The sequence below is a fragment of the Ochlerotatus camptorhynchus genome, unplaced genomic scaffold (assembly GCF_037179485.1).
Source record: "Ochlerotatus camptorhynchus isolate MF236.1 unplaced genomic scaffold, CSIRO-AGI_Acam_v1.1 ptg000631l, whole genome shotgun sequence".
NCBI classification, from domain to species: Eukaryota; Metazoa; Arthropoda; class Insecta; order Diptera; family Culicidae; genus Ochlerotatus; species Ochlerotatus camptorhynchus.
This window is the reverse complement of record NW_027041110.1, coordinates 576,377-591,760: the sequence shown is the minus strand read 5'-3', so window position 1 is coordinate 591,760 and position 15,384 is coordinate 576,377. Positions and strand designations below refer to the sequence as shown.

At 37.7% G+C, this 15,384-nt stretch overlaps 1 protein-coding gene across 4 annotated transcripts in view; it reads right to left on the bottom strand.

Annotated features, from left to right (window-relative positions):
* The window catches only part of nmo (serine/threonine-protein kinase nemo), a 288,733-nt gene that overhangs the window by 44,218 nt on the left and 229,131 nt on the right, over window positions 1–15,384 (bottom strand). The gene's annotated exons all lie outside the window — the stretch shown is intronic.

Below are 15,384 nucleotides of genomic sequence, written 5' to 3'. Positions count from 1 at the left end.
TCTTTACGTCATATGGTTGCGTCAAACTGTCATGTTTACTACGATTTAGCTGTATTGAAATATGTAAGGCTTTATTCAGTGCAACTAATTTAAGCCAGAACAGTTGAATCCTGATGAATGATGGCGTTTGTAGTAGAACTCCTGTGCAAATACGAATGAAAATTACTAGCTCTGCTGTCTTTGTGCATAACACGTGCCATGTGATTTTTCAGGTTGACCTTCAAGCTATGGAGGAAAACCGACCCAGTTTGTAGAAAGCAGGAAATGTTTCTGAAAAAAGCAAAATTTTGTCTGTACTAGGGTTAACTACCCCATTTCCAGCCTATTAAGTACAACCCGCACTTAGTCTTTCTTAATCTAGCGCATTTTAGCACCAAACGGAATGTTATTATTACTGATGGTTTCCAAATTTATTTACCTTTCCGTATGTACCGTACGATTGATAAAGCGAAACCAATCGTTTAGATATTGTCAAAAGTCTAACAGTGCTTCTTGACGCCAAGCAAGGCCTACGGATTCTAAACTCGGCCTAACGCATTGAAACGCCATTGAAGCGCCAATGAATTCACTTCGGCTTATCGGATGAAGATAAAACATGATTCGCTCGGAGCGCTTCTTTTGTTTTTGGGAATAATGTGTGCAAACATTCATATCACACGTGCTCATTGCATTCGTTTGGAAGCTTATTAACAAAAGTATCGTACCAAACGCATAATTGACGTGTTAACTCTGAAATCATGGATTTATTTGAAGTTCTCTGCTCGATAGGCCCAAAATGGGCGATTAGGCCGAAGTAGTTCTCTACCCTACCAGTGAAGCTCAAAATCATCTCAGAACCCAATGAAGCTCCATTTGTGATTCAATTTTGTCTAATCAGCAACTAATCACTTGGATTAATCGAGAATTCCATATGAAAAGGGCGTATATCATTAGAAAATAATATAATTGATTATATTGTCTACTACTTAGGCAAAATCCGATACTCCTATAGCAACTTAGAATTCTTAGCTCAAATTATCCGTAAAGAATTAGGTATGAATAAAATTAAATTGAGATCTTCTTTCGAATCAACAACGATTTGGGAAGTCAACGTATCGCATCATAATTCTATATGCCCTTCTGTTATTTATACCTAAACCATTAACATTATATACCTACCACTTCATTCTACCTATGAGCACTATAAAACTAAGGTTGATTTCATACAAGCAGCAGTCAATCTGATAACGAAAATTGTGAAGACAAGTTGTAGTAAAATTATTATCATGGACCAAAGTAGTAAATTAAGGCTTAAAGGATTGAAATGTTGTGCAAATATAAATAATCCGAGATGCAACCGAAATAAGTTACGGGCCATATCGTCAACGATGGTAGAACAAATACATTCTATGGGATATAACCACGAAATTGATGAAACGATGAGCATTTGTGAGTCATGCCGTAGCGTGATATCTCATAATAGAAGTCCAGTTATGAAAAAACGCCGATCGGTTGGAAATGAAGTAAATATCCAACCGTCAACTAGTGGGCAGCAGCATAGTGATGATCCAGGTCCATCAATGAGTGGCCATCAATCCGTAGATGAGCTAGGTAAGAACAGTCATCCTGATGATTCTATCAACTTTTAACTGCAACCTCCTAACTGCACTTAGGGTAGAGCGCTGCTTCGTCGTAATCGCCCATAATATCAATGATTTCACCGTGCAAAAATCAATAATAGGTTTGTTCCGATGCGTTAGTTCATTAGCTACAACATAAATCCAGTTAGAGCGCATTGTATGAATATTTACGCCCATTGTTCTCAAAACAAAAGAAGCGCTCCTAGCGAATCCCCATTTTCTACGTTTATCCGTAGGACGAAAAAAATCTAATGGCGTTTCAATGCGTTTGGACGGAATTGAAACTCGTAGAACGAATTTAGAATCAAGAAGCAGTATTAGATTTTAAGCAATATCTCAACAATTTGAGGCTCCTTATCAAATCCAACGGTAAGTATGGAAAGGTGAATAAATTTAAAAGTCATCTTGAACAGAAATATTCCAAAAGTGCGGGTTGTGCTTAGTAGGACGGAAATTAGATCGATTATTTTTTCATCTTCTTTCCTTCAGATACGGTACCATCGGTTCCATCATTGGAGTCAGTTCCATCAGCAGATGATCTGCAACGCCCATACAATGTTGAGAAGTTTAATGGCTTTGTGGAAACGTTGAATTTATCTCCAATTTCATCGAGGAACATGAGGAGGATTATCGTTCAATAAAATCTCTAGAAATTACACAAGCAGTGCGAAAAAATATATTTGGCCTAAATACATAGACATTAGCAAAGTAGAGGCATACGAACAAATGATTGTGCAGCTAAAGGAGAAGTTCAATTCCCCTACAGCTGACAGAAAAGGTCAGATAACAGTATTATCAGTATTGCCAAAGTCTTGGTCCGTGAATAAAATTGTAGCAGAATTCAACGCACCAACGTACATGGTGAGGCAGGTGAAGAGCCTTGTTAATGAGCAGGGTATTCTAAGCACACCCAACAAAAGAAGTGGGCATGGGATCAACGATGATACAAAAAACTAGTTAGGGAATTTTTTGATGATAATGATATTAGTAGACCTATGTCCAGAACAAATGATTTTGTTTCCGAGTTTAGAAATGGACGAAAAGAACACGTTCAAATACGCCTGTTAATGATGTCCCTCAAAGAAGCGTACATGATTTTTGTTGATAAATATAAAGATATTAATATTGGTTTCACTGTATTTACACAATTGCGACCAAAACATTGCATTTTGCTTGATTCTACTGGTATACATAATGTATGTATTTGTACAATTCATTAAAATGTAAAGTTAATAATCAACAGTTTAAGAATTATGTCACAAGATGCAATAATAGAAACAAATGCTTTGTAATGTTTCTACTAGAACAACTGATTGCTTTTTCCGTGCTTGCGAAACGTTTGCTTCCAATGAACATATTGAAGAGGAACTTACTTTGCTATTATAATCAAATGACAAACAAGATGTTGTGTTTCAACAGTGGCTGAATACTGATCGTTGTAATTTGGAAACGATTATCAAGCCTGTTGATGAATTTGTTCCGTATCTCATTGATAACATTAACAAACTTATAACTTATGACTTTATTTACAAACAACAGTCATCTTTTCTAAGAAATAAAAATGAATCATTAAAAGAAGGCGAAATTCTAGCAATTTGTGATTTTTCTGAAAATTATTCATTCATTATCCAAAACGCTGCTCAAGGATATCACTGGAATAATTCTCAAGCAACAATACATCCATTTGAAGTTTATTATAAGATAGACAATAAACTTGAAAATGTTAGCTTCATTATCATATCAGAAGTAATGACTCACGATACAGTTGCAGTTCAGTTGCTCATCTCAAAAATGATAGATTTTTTAGATTACTTTTATGTCAGATGGGGCAGCATCACAATACAAAAATAAAAAAACTTTGCTAGTCTGTGTAGATTTCAGTCAAAGCATGGATTAGAAGCAGAATGGTATTTTTTTTGCAACGTCTCATGGAAAAGGTCCCTGTGATGCCATTGGTGGCACTCTCTGGCGAATGGCAAAGATAGCTAGTCTTGCTCGAGATTATGAAAACACCATAACAACTCCACGAGAATTATATAACTGGACAGTTGAACAAACAGATAAAAATATCACAAAACTACGTTTCGAGTACATATCCACTGAACAGTACATCGAAATTGTCAGAAGAACTCGAAGAACAATATTGGCACACAGAAATTCCACAGTTTTGTGCCTATAACTGGTGACAAAGTAGCGGCAAAAAGGTATTCTAATTAAGAAGATGAACCAAAAATATTTAACTTGATTGGGAAAAGGAAAAAAAAAATAGCATGTATGAAAATAGGTTTAAAACATTGAAAATATATAAATAAATGATACATGAAAAATCTTGTCGTTTTTCTCTCACATATTATCAAATTTTGCATCAGTAGTAGACAACAGAATAAGGGAATGATATTTTTTTGGCAAGGCCTACATGTTCAAATAGTTTTATTGAACTCTGAGAGGGTGCTGCCAATTCCAAATACGATTTGGCGAGAAATGCATCATGAGCCCTTTCCATATCATATCAGTTCAGACATGAAAAATATTTTGTAAGAAAAACTTTTTTTTCCTTAAAAGTGCCCATCTCGCGATGTATGGACGGTTGATAGTAAACATAATTACCTATCTTGAGGCAAAGTTTCATCCAAATCGAACATGGCCATTTTTTTTTTAAATAAAAATCGATATTTTTCAGTGTAGGTCTCAAATGAAATTTTTTCCAGTATTTTTTTTCGATAACTTGGACAATTTCCTAAAAGTCATCCATACAACACATTTTTGTAGGAGTTGTCATTTTTCCATAATATTTTTTTGAAAAAAATCGGCAGAAAAAGTTTGGCCCTTCTCAAATGTTAGTCTAGATAAATTTTGCAAAAAACTAAGTATGCCAAGTGGCATATTTAGTCAAGGTCCACACATCCAGAAAGCTTCATTGAAATCTGAGAGGGTGCTGCCAGCTCCGAATACGAATTGGCGCGAAATGCGTCATTTACTATTATAATTTCACTGACTATATACTGGGTTGGGAGGGAGCATCAGGGTATCATCTGACCTGGAATTGGAAGATGGAGTGGTATGACAACCGGAGTCTTGGAGTCTTGAATAAACACTATCATTTTCTTTATTGTACCGATTCGATTGTGGTGGTGTGAATTCAACACCAACAGTTTCAGTGAGATTACGCGCCTTTCTTTACAAACCATCCTGTAGGAAGCTTAATAAGTATTGCGAATTGCGTTATTCGATTTGTTGAATCGTATCGTTGGAAGGAGATTCTTTAATTCCCGTGGATTTCGCGTAAGTGTCTCTGCTTACGGGTCCACCCCTCCGTTTTTGGCACTTCATACAGCGATATTGTGAATTCAGATCGGTAGCTCAAATTGATCTTGCTATCAAGTGGAGCTGCATACAAGACAAGATTTTCGAAGGGATGGTGGCTATCTTACAGGCATACATACATACATACAGACCTACAAAACAATAGGAACCTAACACTTCTAACGTACCGCAACAATAGGAGTGTTTCCCCTGTATGCTATTTAAAATTAAATGAAATACCGGAAATTGTAAATTTCTTGAGACTTTGAAACTTAGACACACATTAAAAGAATGAGCCCAAAAACCCACGAACGTAACACAGCTCTTCAAAACATCTTCTTGCATCACTTCTTGGATGATATAAATTAATGTATCTCCAAAAAATCCCAAAGAAAATCCAAATGTCTGCATAGAAAAGCATAGCTCAAACCGAATGTGGGTCGTCGCCCCACTGGATAAAGGTTTCTTTTCAACAGATATCGCCAATCATCCCACGCGGAAGCCCCTGAAAAATCGTGCCCTCGTGACTCTGCACTTATTCGAGCCGCGATAACGGGTAACCGATTAGCCGAATGCCTCTTCAAGCGCTGCGCTATCTGCCCTTGTCAGCCGTGCCTAAATGAATGACCACTGGCGACATTCCATCTAACCCTTGGCACGACTTTTTGCACCGCACTTCACCTGGTTCATTCAATTTCTTCACATAATTAGCTGCCACTGCACGATCTCCATTTATCAGATGTTTGCTCAATTACAGCGAGGTTAATAATTATTAAAAATTCAAACACCCTTCAAGTGAACGGGTCCCGGGACGCTCTTTGAGATTCAGCCGCCTCTGCTTGGCCATGCTCGGACACGGATTCACTTCTACCTCACAGAAAGGCGCCAGAATATGGACAATGCACAGGGGCCTTGCCTTCTTCTCTTAGTTTTTTTTTGCCACAGCGCTGCTACTAACTGCGACTTGACACTCACGCCTCGTTATTGGGAAGCTCACGACTCTAGCCTCTGTAGTCCGTGTGCGGGTCAAGCGGGCGGTTGCGGTGTATTTCATAGTGCCATTTTTCTTTCACTCGCTCACACTCTTCTGGGTTGTAATCCTCCAGATGTTTGGGTCCCGGTGATAAATTGCCCCACTTTTCAGTAGAATGTGTAAATTGACTTAACAACACCGGGCGTGATTGCGTGCAAAAGCCTTTCCTTCACCGTCATCCTCGCACATGCACAGTGGGTGTTTTCAAATACAGCATTAAGTTTGGATACTTTTCTGTCGACTGAATTTATTGATCAATTTCAGCTGTTTTACTCAAATGGCCCAAAACAGATTTGTGTCGATACCGGGATTACATGATGTTTTACAGTCCTAAATCAAGTTAAACCTTACTGTCTCTGGGTCAGGAATAAATCATTCCGGTAAAGTAAGTCACACCGAACGAAGGCTTTACCGTCACTCCAAAAACAGCCAGGCGCAAGTTGCCCAATAGGGCAATTGAAGTACGAATTCGACCAGTCGCAAATAAATCAAATGCATTTTTTCGATGAAAAATAATACAATCTGTGCATGTGCAGCAGCGTGCGCCACTCATTCGGTTGCATCTGGTCGCGAACTTTATTATAGTGTATGGAGCGCGGCACGGTGGTAGGCTTTTTGGCTTCATTTGTTTGTAAAATCGCCAGCCGCCGAAACTTGCACTCTCAACTCTCTCGGCCAGCTAGTAGAGGTTTATGCTGGCCACAAGTTACTGACGGGGGCCAATAGAAGTCAAAAAGCCGAGCATAAATCATACCACCAACCGACCGTGTGCCGTTTCCTAAGGCAGTGACGGAGAAGAAAAAATCGCTTCCACCAACAATACCGCATTGTTTGTGCATAATTTTACACATTTATGGATTTTTGCTCGATTAGCGACCGGTGCAGCGAAAAACTCTTCGTTGCACAATGAGGCTGCAAGCATTAACATTTGAATTATCAGAAGCTGAATATCTGCACACCTCCCTCTATGAAATACGGCCCGGTTACTCTGCCGTTTCTCATGGCCACGATTGCTGTAACACTATTCATGCAGTGTTTGAGCACTGGCAATTACCGCCGATGTTGACACGTGTGCCGACAGATTTGAACGGTCTGGGTATGACTAACCAGACAGATGGTGTTGTAGGGCTTTTTCCGAGTTGACTATTTGACATTATACATTCTACTCACTCATTGATAGCAATATGTCAGATTGCGTCGGGTACTTTCCATGAATTATGGAACGGTTTTATGAAGTGGACTTTGAGAAAAACTAGTCACAGTGCAGTTGTCAAATGGGATTTGGCAATGGATTGTGATTCAGTAGCTTGTTTGGAGCGATCACCACCGCTCCCACAGTGTTGCCAGATTTAATTGAGATCAGTTCCGAAGATTTGTGGAACTCAGCATGATTACTCAGATACATTGGGGATACTCTAGGAATTAATCCACTCCAGTGAACGTATTGTAGTGTAAAGCTCATTCATATTTTTCGAGTATTAGAACTATGAATAAGGTATGTTATAAGTACACACTAATCCAGGCTTCCGCTTTTCGGAAATTGTTGAGCTGCGGAACTGTTCGGTAAAAATTTACAAAATCAGTGAAAAATTTAAAGACATTCCGAACTTGTTCAGAATAAAGAAAAATTTAGACCTATGAGAAAATTCTGTTGCTGGACTACGGATTAGAATGGCAAATAGGCAGCTATAAAAGTAAGTTGTCCAAATTTTGTTTCGATAGTAACTGCCAAAGTTTCAATTTGCGTCTCTTTTACAGGGTGTCTACTCAATCCAAGGAATCAAATTCCCTGAGTTTTAAAGGTTTTTCCAGGTCGGATGAAAAAAATTCCAGGTGCATACAAATTATACACATTATTATTTTATCGAACCCCCCTGTTTGCTGGTGTTCACACTGCTTGCACATGTCGAAAGAACTGTCAATTTAGATTTCAAAACAAAACTGTATCAGGAATCAAAAGTAAATACTTCCATCATGAATTACCGGAAAATTGCTCTAGTTTCGGCAGACGTATTTGCTTTTATTATTTTAAATAAAATGAGAAAGAGAAGGTGAACTTTGTGGAGTAGGAAATGGTTGGTCAGGAGGAACACCGGCAGGGATCTTGCTCATCTTGTCCATCAAGAGCTGCGATATGAAGATGAAAATGGATTTCAAAACTTTGGCAGGATGTCGATACCAACTTTAGACAAGCTAGTGGGAAAAGTTCTCACAGATATACATGCTTCCTTGAGTTCTGAAAATTTCTGTTAACAACTCAATTCTGCAAGGTCTTCAAACCTTCTGACGTCCCTGAAGTTTTGTTTCTGTTCTCCGGTAAAATTTCTTTAAAGATCAACAATCTTTCCTGACAATCTGCAAATGTCTCGGTAGTTCTACAGATTTCTTTGAAGTTCTGTGTGTTGTTCAGAAGTTCTGCAAATTTTCCTAAAAATCTACAAAGTTCCTGAATCCCTAAAAATCTACAAAGTTCCTGAAGATTTAAGATCCTTGAAGATCAACAATTATCTCTGATGTTCACAACATTTCCAATAATCTACAAACTTCTCGAAAGTTCTGTAGTTTTCTCTACAGATTTTTATGATTCAATGAATATCTGCAAATATCTCTGAACATCTATACAATTTTCTAAAGAATTAAAAGATTATCTAGAAATTTTTGAGCTTTCCGGAAGTTTTAGGAAGTATTCTGAAGTTTTTCTAATTTTTCTGAAGCTGTGCAAATATCTCTAAAGATCAGTGAACTTAACTGAAGTTCTGTAAATGTTTTTCAAAATCCAAGAACCGCAGTAAAATTCTGAAAATTTATTTAAACATCTGCTAATTTTTGAGTAGATTTACGACCTACCCTCTGAACTTTTCTGAAGTTCCTAAAATTTATTTCAAATTCTGTAAAGTTTTCTGAAGTACTGTATTTCTGCTCTAAAGATCTACGAACTGCCCTGAAGTTCAATAAATTTCACAGTAGATCTCCGAACTTTTCTAAAGTTCTTTAAATTTCTTTGTGGATTCTTGATCTAAAGATCGGCGAACTTTCCCGAAAATCTGTGAGTTTTGCTGAAGTTTTGCAATTTTTTTCTAAAAACGTACGAACTTTCTGACGTTCTACAGACTTCTCTTAAGGTCTACGGACTTCTCTTAAGGTCTACGGACTTCTCTGAAGTTTTTTAGATCTATCTATTTCCGACTTCCATGGAGTTCTGCAAAATATTGTACTTTTGTACTTCGCTGCGATTTGTTTTTGGAATTGAGGTGCTTTTCTGACATTCAACGAATTTTTCTGAAGATCTCACATTTGTGTGAAACTGTGAAACTTTCTGTAAAATTACTGTAAATATCTTTAAAGTTCTGTAAAGTTGTCTTAAGCTCCGTAGCTCTTTTTCCAAGATCTAAAAAAAAACTTGAGGCTCAATAAATTTTTCAGTAGATCTGCAAACTTCTCTGATGTTTTGTAAATTCCTCTAGGGTTACCCTGAAGATTTGAAAATTTCCTTGAAGATTACCTAAAGTTGTCAACATTTATCTGAAAATATTTGAGCTTCTTTGAAGTTTTAAATGTCTCTCTCAAGATCACAAATTTTACTGAAATCATGTAAATATTTTTTTTTAATCCCTGAAGTTCTGCAATTTTTACTGAACATCCATTAACATTTCTGAGATTCTTGTGATTTTTTTCTGAAGTCCTGTAATTTTTTTCAAAGTTATGTAGCTTTGTTCTGAAGATGTACGAACTTTTCTGATGTTGAATAATGTTTCGAGGATCTTCAAACTTCTGTGAAATACTTTATATTTCACTGTAGATTCTTGGACTTGTCTGAAGTTATGCGAATTTCCCTGAAGATTTGCAAAATTTTGCTTATAATTGATTTGAAATTATTTTTGCTTGCTTGAAGTTTTGAAAATTTCTTTTGAACATTTATCTGAAGATCTCTCTTTTGTGATTTTGTTTTTATGAATTTCTGTTAATAACTTTTAATTTGTTTGTAGTTCTGTTCTCAAGATCTACGAACTACCCTGAAGCTCAACAAATTTCTTCTCTCTGAAACTCAAAAAAAAATTCTATGTTGGGTCTTAGACCTGCTGCTGTCTGGCATGCTTATTCTTATACAATACATGCTTCGTATGCTTCCTTTTGACGGTTGCCAGTCTCTCTTTTTCGGCTGTTTCCTTTTTACGACGATTTTGATCCTCCACATACAAATCAGCGAAGAGCGAGCGTGACAAGACTCTCTGAATGAACTTGTCTCGTTCGCACACGTTGTCTTAGCTGATGCTTGTCAAGTTCAGTGTCCTTAAGAAACGTTTCGAGAAACTGAACGAAAAACTTCTTTTGAATTACGAATGAAATGATAATTGGAAAATTCCCTGAGTGGAATCAAAATTCCCTGAATATTCCAGGTTTTTCCAGAAAAAATAAAATTCCCTGTAAATTCCCGGTTTTCCAGGCTTTTCCAGGTAGTAGACACCATGTTTTAACCTTATGGTCAGGTTGAAAGAACGTTTCAGTTATAACGGCAATATGCATGTTATGAACTTTAAAAAATTGAAATAGCTCGTCCTCATTTAATGATTTAAAATCCATTACTAAATTTCAAAGTCATGACAATATTGTTCGCAAATTTAACTCCAGTTTGAATAGCATCAGCAATAGCAGCAAAGGTCACTCCATTTACACGCTGAACATTGTTAGCAGCGAGGGGAGCAGGGATGAAGAATTTGAAGCAGGGGTGACATTTGTACCTACGGGTACGGGCACTAGACTTGAAGTGAACTAAAAAATAATCATTGGAAATCCTGTTGCGTGGATAGCCAGCACGGGATTTCTTTTACATTTTGATTACTTGGACAGGCTCAACTCCAAGTAATTTAGTCAATTCATCTTTGATCTGATCCAGGGATTCACCGCAGGGCAGACCTTTCAAGGCAACCTTGAACAGACGTTCAGTTTTGGTGGGCATTCACCCCGGCGGCCAATTTGAAGCGAAAACTTATATTGAATGAAGTTTAATAGATCCTTGCGAAGAGGATGGAAAACGGGAATGGATACTTTTTCCTTTTTGGCATTAAACCTGGAATGTTAAATGAAATTTTGGATCGATCTCATCATCCGTAAGCATATCAAATTGATTGCTCGATTTAATTTCATTAGAAGGGAATTCAAGCGATTGCCGTTTTCTTTTGCGCTTAGGTGCCATGGCGGCAGAACCAAGTTTCTCCAGATCGACTTCCAAGCAGGTTACTATAAAAATCCGAAGGATCCAAGAGGAATTTTCCAAATCGATATCCAAGCAGGATTACCTTGGGTAGGGTCACAACAAGGATCGAAGAGGTATATTAATTTAGAAATATATACTTTTTCTCCAAATCGATTTTCAAGCAGATGACTATAAGAATCCTAAGGATCGAAGAGGAATTTCCCAAGTCGATGGCCAAGCAGGATTACCTCAGGTACACAGCAAAAAATAAATTTTAATATTACATCCAAGAGGATGCACTTAAATCATGTCGAAAATCTCATGTATTTTTTTTTTGGACACAAAAATAAACAAATGCAGTAAAAGGAGTGTAATTGCAGTTCATGCACTGTATTAATGATAATTTTGTCCTTTGGCAAGTAATATTACACCATATTTTCGACACGATTGAAGTGCATCCACTTTGATGTGATATTAAAATGAATTTTTTGCTGTGTAGGATCCAAACAAGGATCGAAAAGGAATAAAAGTCAAAGAAGGTAGACATTTTACAGGTAGAGCACTGAAAAGTGCTGTTTAAATTTGTTGAAGCTTTAGGTCGCAGTAATACAGCAAACATCAAAACACATGTCGTTCATGTATTTGGCGCTCCCATCACTCAACTATATTCGACGCGGAATGACGCTAGAACAGCCGATCGACTTCAGTATTATTAGTATTTTTAGAATCAACCCACTCTAGTGACGTTCCATTACGCAAAAGGTCTAGGTTATGGGTGTACGCCACTAGGTAGCAATTACAGATAGTCACGAAATGGCAGGTGTGGTGCGCATTTGCGCTAACGTCATTCCTTTAATTTAATCAGACATACGATACGGCACGCAATAGGTCGAAATAAAATTCCACAAATTCCATAAAATAGTAATTCGCATTGACGGAACAAAAACGCAACTAAGTGCCTAATCACATTACTCAGCATCCGCAAGATCTTCGAGTCCGAAATGCACTCGTGTTTCCGAGAGATATTAGCATATCCCGGTTGATTTATGATAATTTATCGAAAACGATAAAACCCTCCACTATAAACACCATTTCCACTGGAGTAGGCTTAAAATTGCAATCAATTGCATTGCAGTGGTATAAATTGCAGAGAATGTATTTTCCCCGACTAGAGTTTAAGCCGTTGTTGAATTTCCCAGCAAAAGTGAACGGTAAACAATATTTGCGATACTCTAGGGGAAGGAAACAGCTTAGCTAACATTCTATTGTGGAAAAACAATCGATAATAACCTATGAACAGGATTTTTGTTTTCAGGATTCAATTAAATGAACTTATTTCCAATGATGACTGGAAAAGTTCAACACTATTTACGTATAGATAAACTCCGAGTGGTATCGCATAACGTATGCCCACTGCTACACACAAACACGATATAAAACAGCAGCCTCAATGAAAACAGGTGTGAATTATTGACTGACTGGTCGTTGTTCTCTTTGGCATTTTTTTTATCGCTCTCTCCTCTCAGTTTGTGGTTCATTGATTGTATTTTCTGGTTGCACTTTGTTTCCAATGTCGGTACTAAATAAACGATTAAACTGCTGCTAATTGTTGACGGTAATTAATTAAATGATTTTTCCTACACTTTATTGTTCCGTCGTTAATCGGTGCAATGGGAAATGGTTTCCGGAGAAAATGTAATCAGTGCAGATAACAGAATGTACAAATGAATTTCTGTTTATCGGATGGAACAAATCAGGTTATCGTAAATGATTTCAAAGTGAACTGAAATGCAAAGCAGAAGGTTTCTTTTAGAACATAATCAACAGATTAGACAATTCGGAGAACCGTGAATTTTAAATACCCTAAAACCAATTAAAAATATAAAATATAGACCTAATTCAAAACTCTTGAATAATTCAACAAATTTTAGCGACATTTTTTCAATAGAAAAAATCAATTAAAGCTACTGGTAAGGAAATATCAAATGGATGAATTGAGTGACCATTGACGCTATATTATTCTTAAACGTTAGAAGACCGATTCTTCAAACCCTGTCCAAAATTTGAACAGGGTTGCAACTGAATTCCCACTTTCATATTGTTGATTTTTCCAGATTTGTTAACACCATATTTCTCAAGTTTCTCTCTCAATGTTTAAACAATGTCATGGTTTCAATCGAATAAAAAACAGTTCGAAGGCTCTTCACACAATCATTCCACACTTCTTCCTGATCACTGGATTCCTTTTTTAAAGCGATGGATGCTTTCGTGTAAAACCAAAATCGTATTAATCGTATGTAACAAACGAAAACAACCACACGCTGGATCTTTGTTTTAGCAGTGAACCTATACTTCTCACCATCCTTGGAAGAACGTAATATCATCGAATCCACATCTAGTTCCTGTCCCTGTTCCTGAAAGCTGATCATAACAGTATCGGATAGCGACGGCGGTGGTATAGTGGTAAGCGTAATTACCTCTCACCCCAAAGGGCCAGGGTTCAATCCCAGATCTCTGATCACGCCTTCCTTCGGAAGGGAAGTAAAATCGTTGGTCCCCGGCTCATGAGATGGGTCGATAGGTAGGGTCCAGATGTAGGAGTTGCTTCCCTGGCGTCGGTAGCATTAGTACTCAGTGGCGGAAAACAACATCGACGGAAAACAAATCAAGGAAAAAAAAATAGTATCGACTTGGGAAGTTGTATATATGCTATTATTGAATCCGTCAGAGAAAGGTGCATTAAGAGGGTATGCAAAATTCCACACGACATTGATCACTCCAGAACTATCACGTGAAGCTGAACCTAGTGTACAAAAAGCTTTTGCCACTACCAGCAGAACCTGCAGCGCAAATTGAAGTCCAATCCTAAGTACGTATGGATGCAAAGAATCTCGTCTTCCCAAGTAACCGGCTTAATGGCTGCAAACAGTGCAATATACTAATGTTGATATAAGGATAACTAGAAAAGGCTTGTTGGTTACTTGGATTCCTTCAACAATACCGTTAGTTAACGTTGCATCAAACCCTGAGAAAGTAAGCCAGCTCTTCGCAAACAATTTGTTTAGCTTGGTCGTCATCAAGCGTACATCGACCAAACAAGTTTCTCTAGCTACTTCTAATGTGCCTGCCAACAATCAAATACTGAATGGCATTCCGGTAGACCAAACGGTTATCTCATAGGCAGCTTCCAGATTGAAATCTACGCACAATCCTTCCAGATTGAAATCGACTCACATTCAAACAGTACGACTCGTTTATCATCGACTAAGCCTCCCGATCCTTGGGATTCGTCTTTAGGATATCTAAGGATTTTACCGGCGCATACTGTATTAAATCGGTATACTGCTCTCCTTTAGACCAGGGTGACCACTAGACCGATGCAAAATTTGAAATTTTCGCTCCACAGTGCTTAAACGGTTCCAAATTGGGTCCTGCTTAGCCTCCCAAAATTTGAACTACTTTAGTAAGAAACTGACTTGGCACAAACCATTTCAAGTTTATATGCGAATTTATTTGTTTATTTGTTGTTTCATCTTCGATAAAAAAATAAAAATCGTACAGACTACTTTACCTAATATTCTTAACCCTATTTTTAAAAGTACTTTTGCTAATCACAAAATCGAAATCCTCGTTAGTATCGTTAAAAGCTCGCAGACAAGCGTCGAATGGATTGTTGAAACCGTAACCGGCACAGCGACAAGTTGTGAGCTCCTCAACTGTCGGGGTGAAACGTATAGAGGGACATCCTGTAGTAGTTGAGGACAATCAATGTTGCCACGCAGTAAGTCGAAAATAACTAGTTGCTGAATGTTTGTGCGCCTAGCAGGTAAGGTTTCCAAATCAATCAGCATACAGCGTGTAGTGTAGTCAGGATGATTTAGCGGGTCGTTCCATGGTATAGCGTTTAATGCATCCAAGAACCGTAGAAGCTTTAGCCGTGACAAGTGCAACATTTTCGTTGAATCTTAACTTCGAGTCAATAGTAACACCAAGATCACAAATTGAGGTAACACGCTCTATTGACATTTGGTGGTTGACGGTTTGGAAATTTATTGGTTGGTGACGGTGGTGCTCCGACGGAAAAACGATATCACCTTGCATTTTCCTATGTTGACACTCATACCATTTTCTTGGCACCATAGGAGTAGCCCATTTATGTCATTTTGCAGGGCGAGGCAGTCGAGTACGGTCGCGATGACTCTGAACATCTTCAGGTCGTCGGCGAACATTTGCTT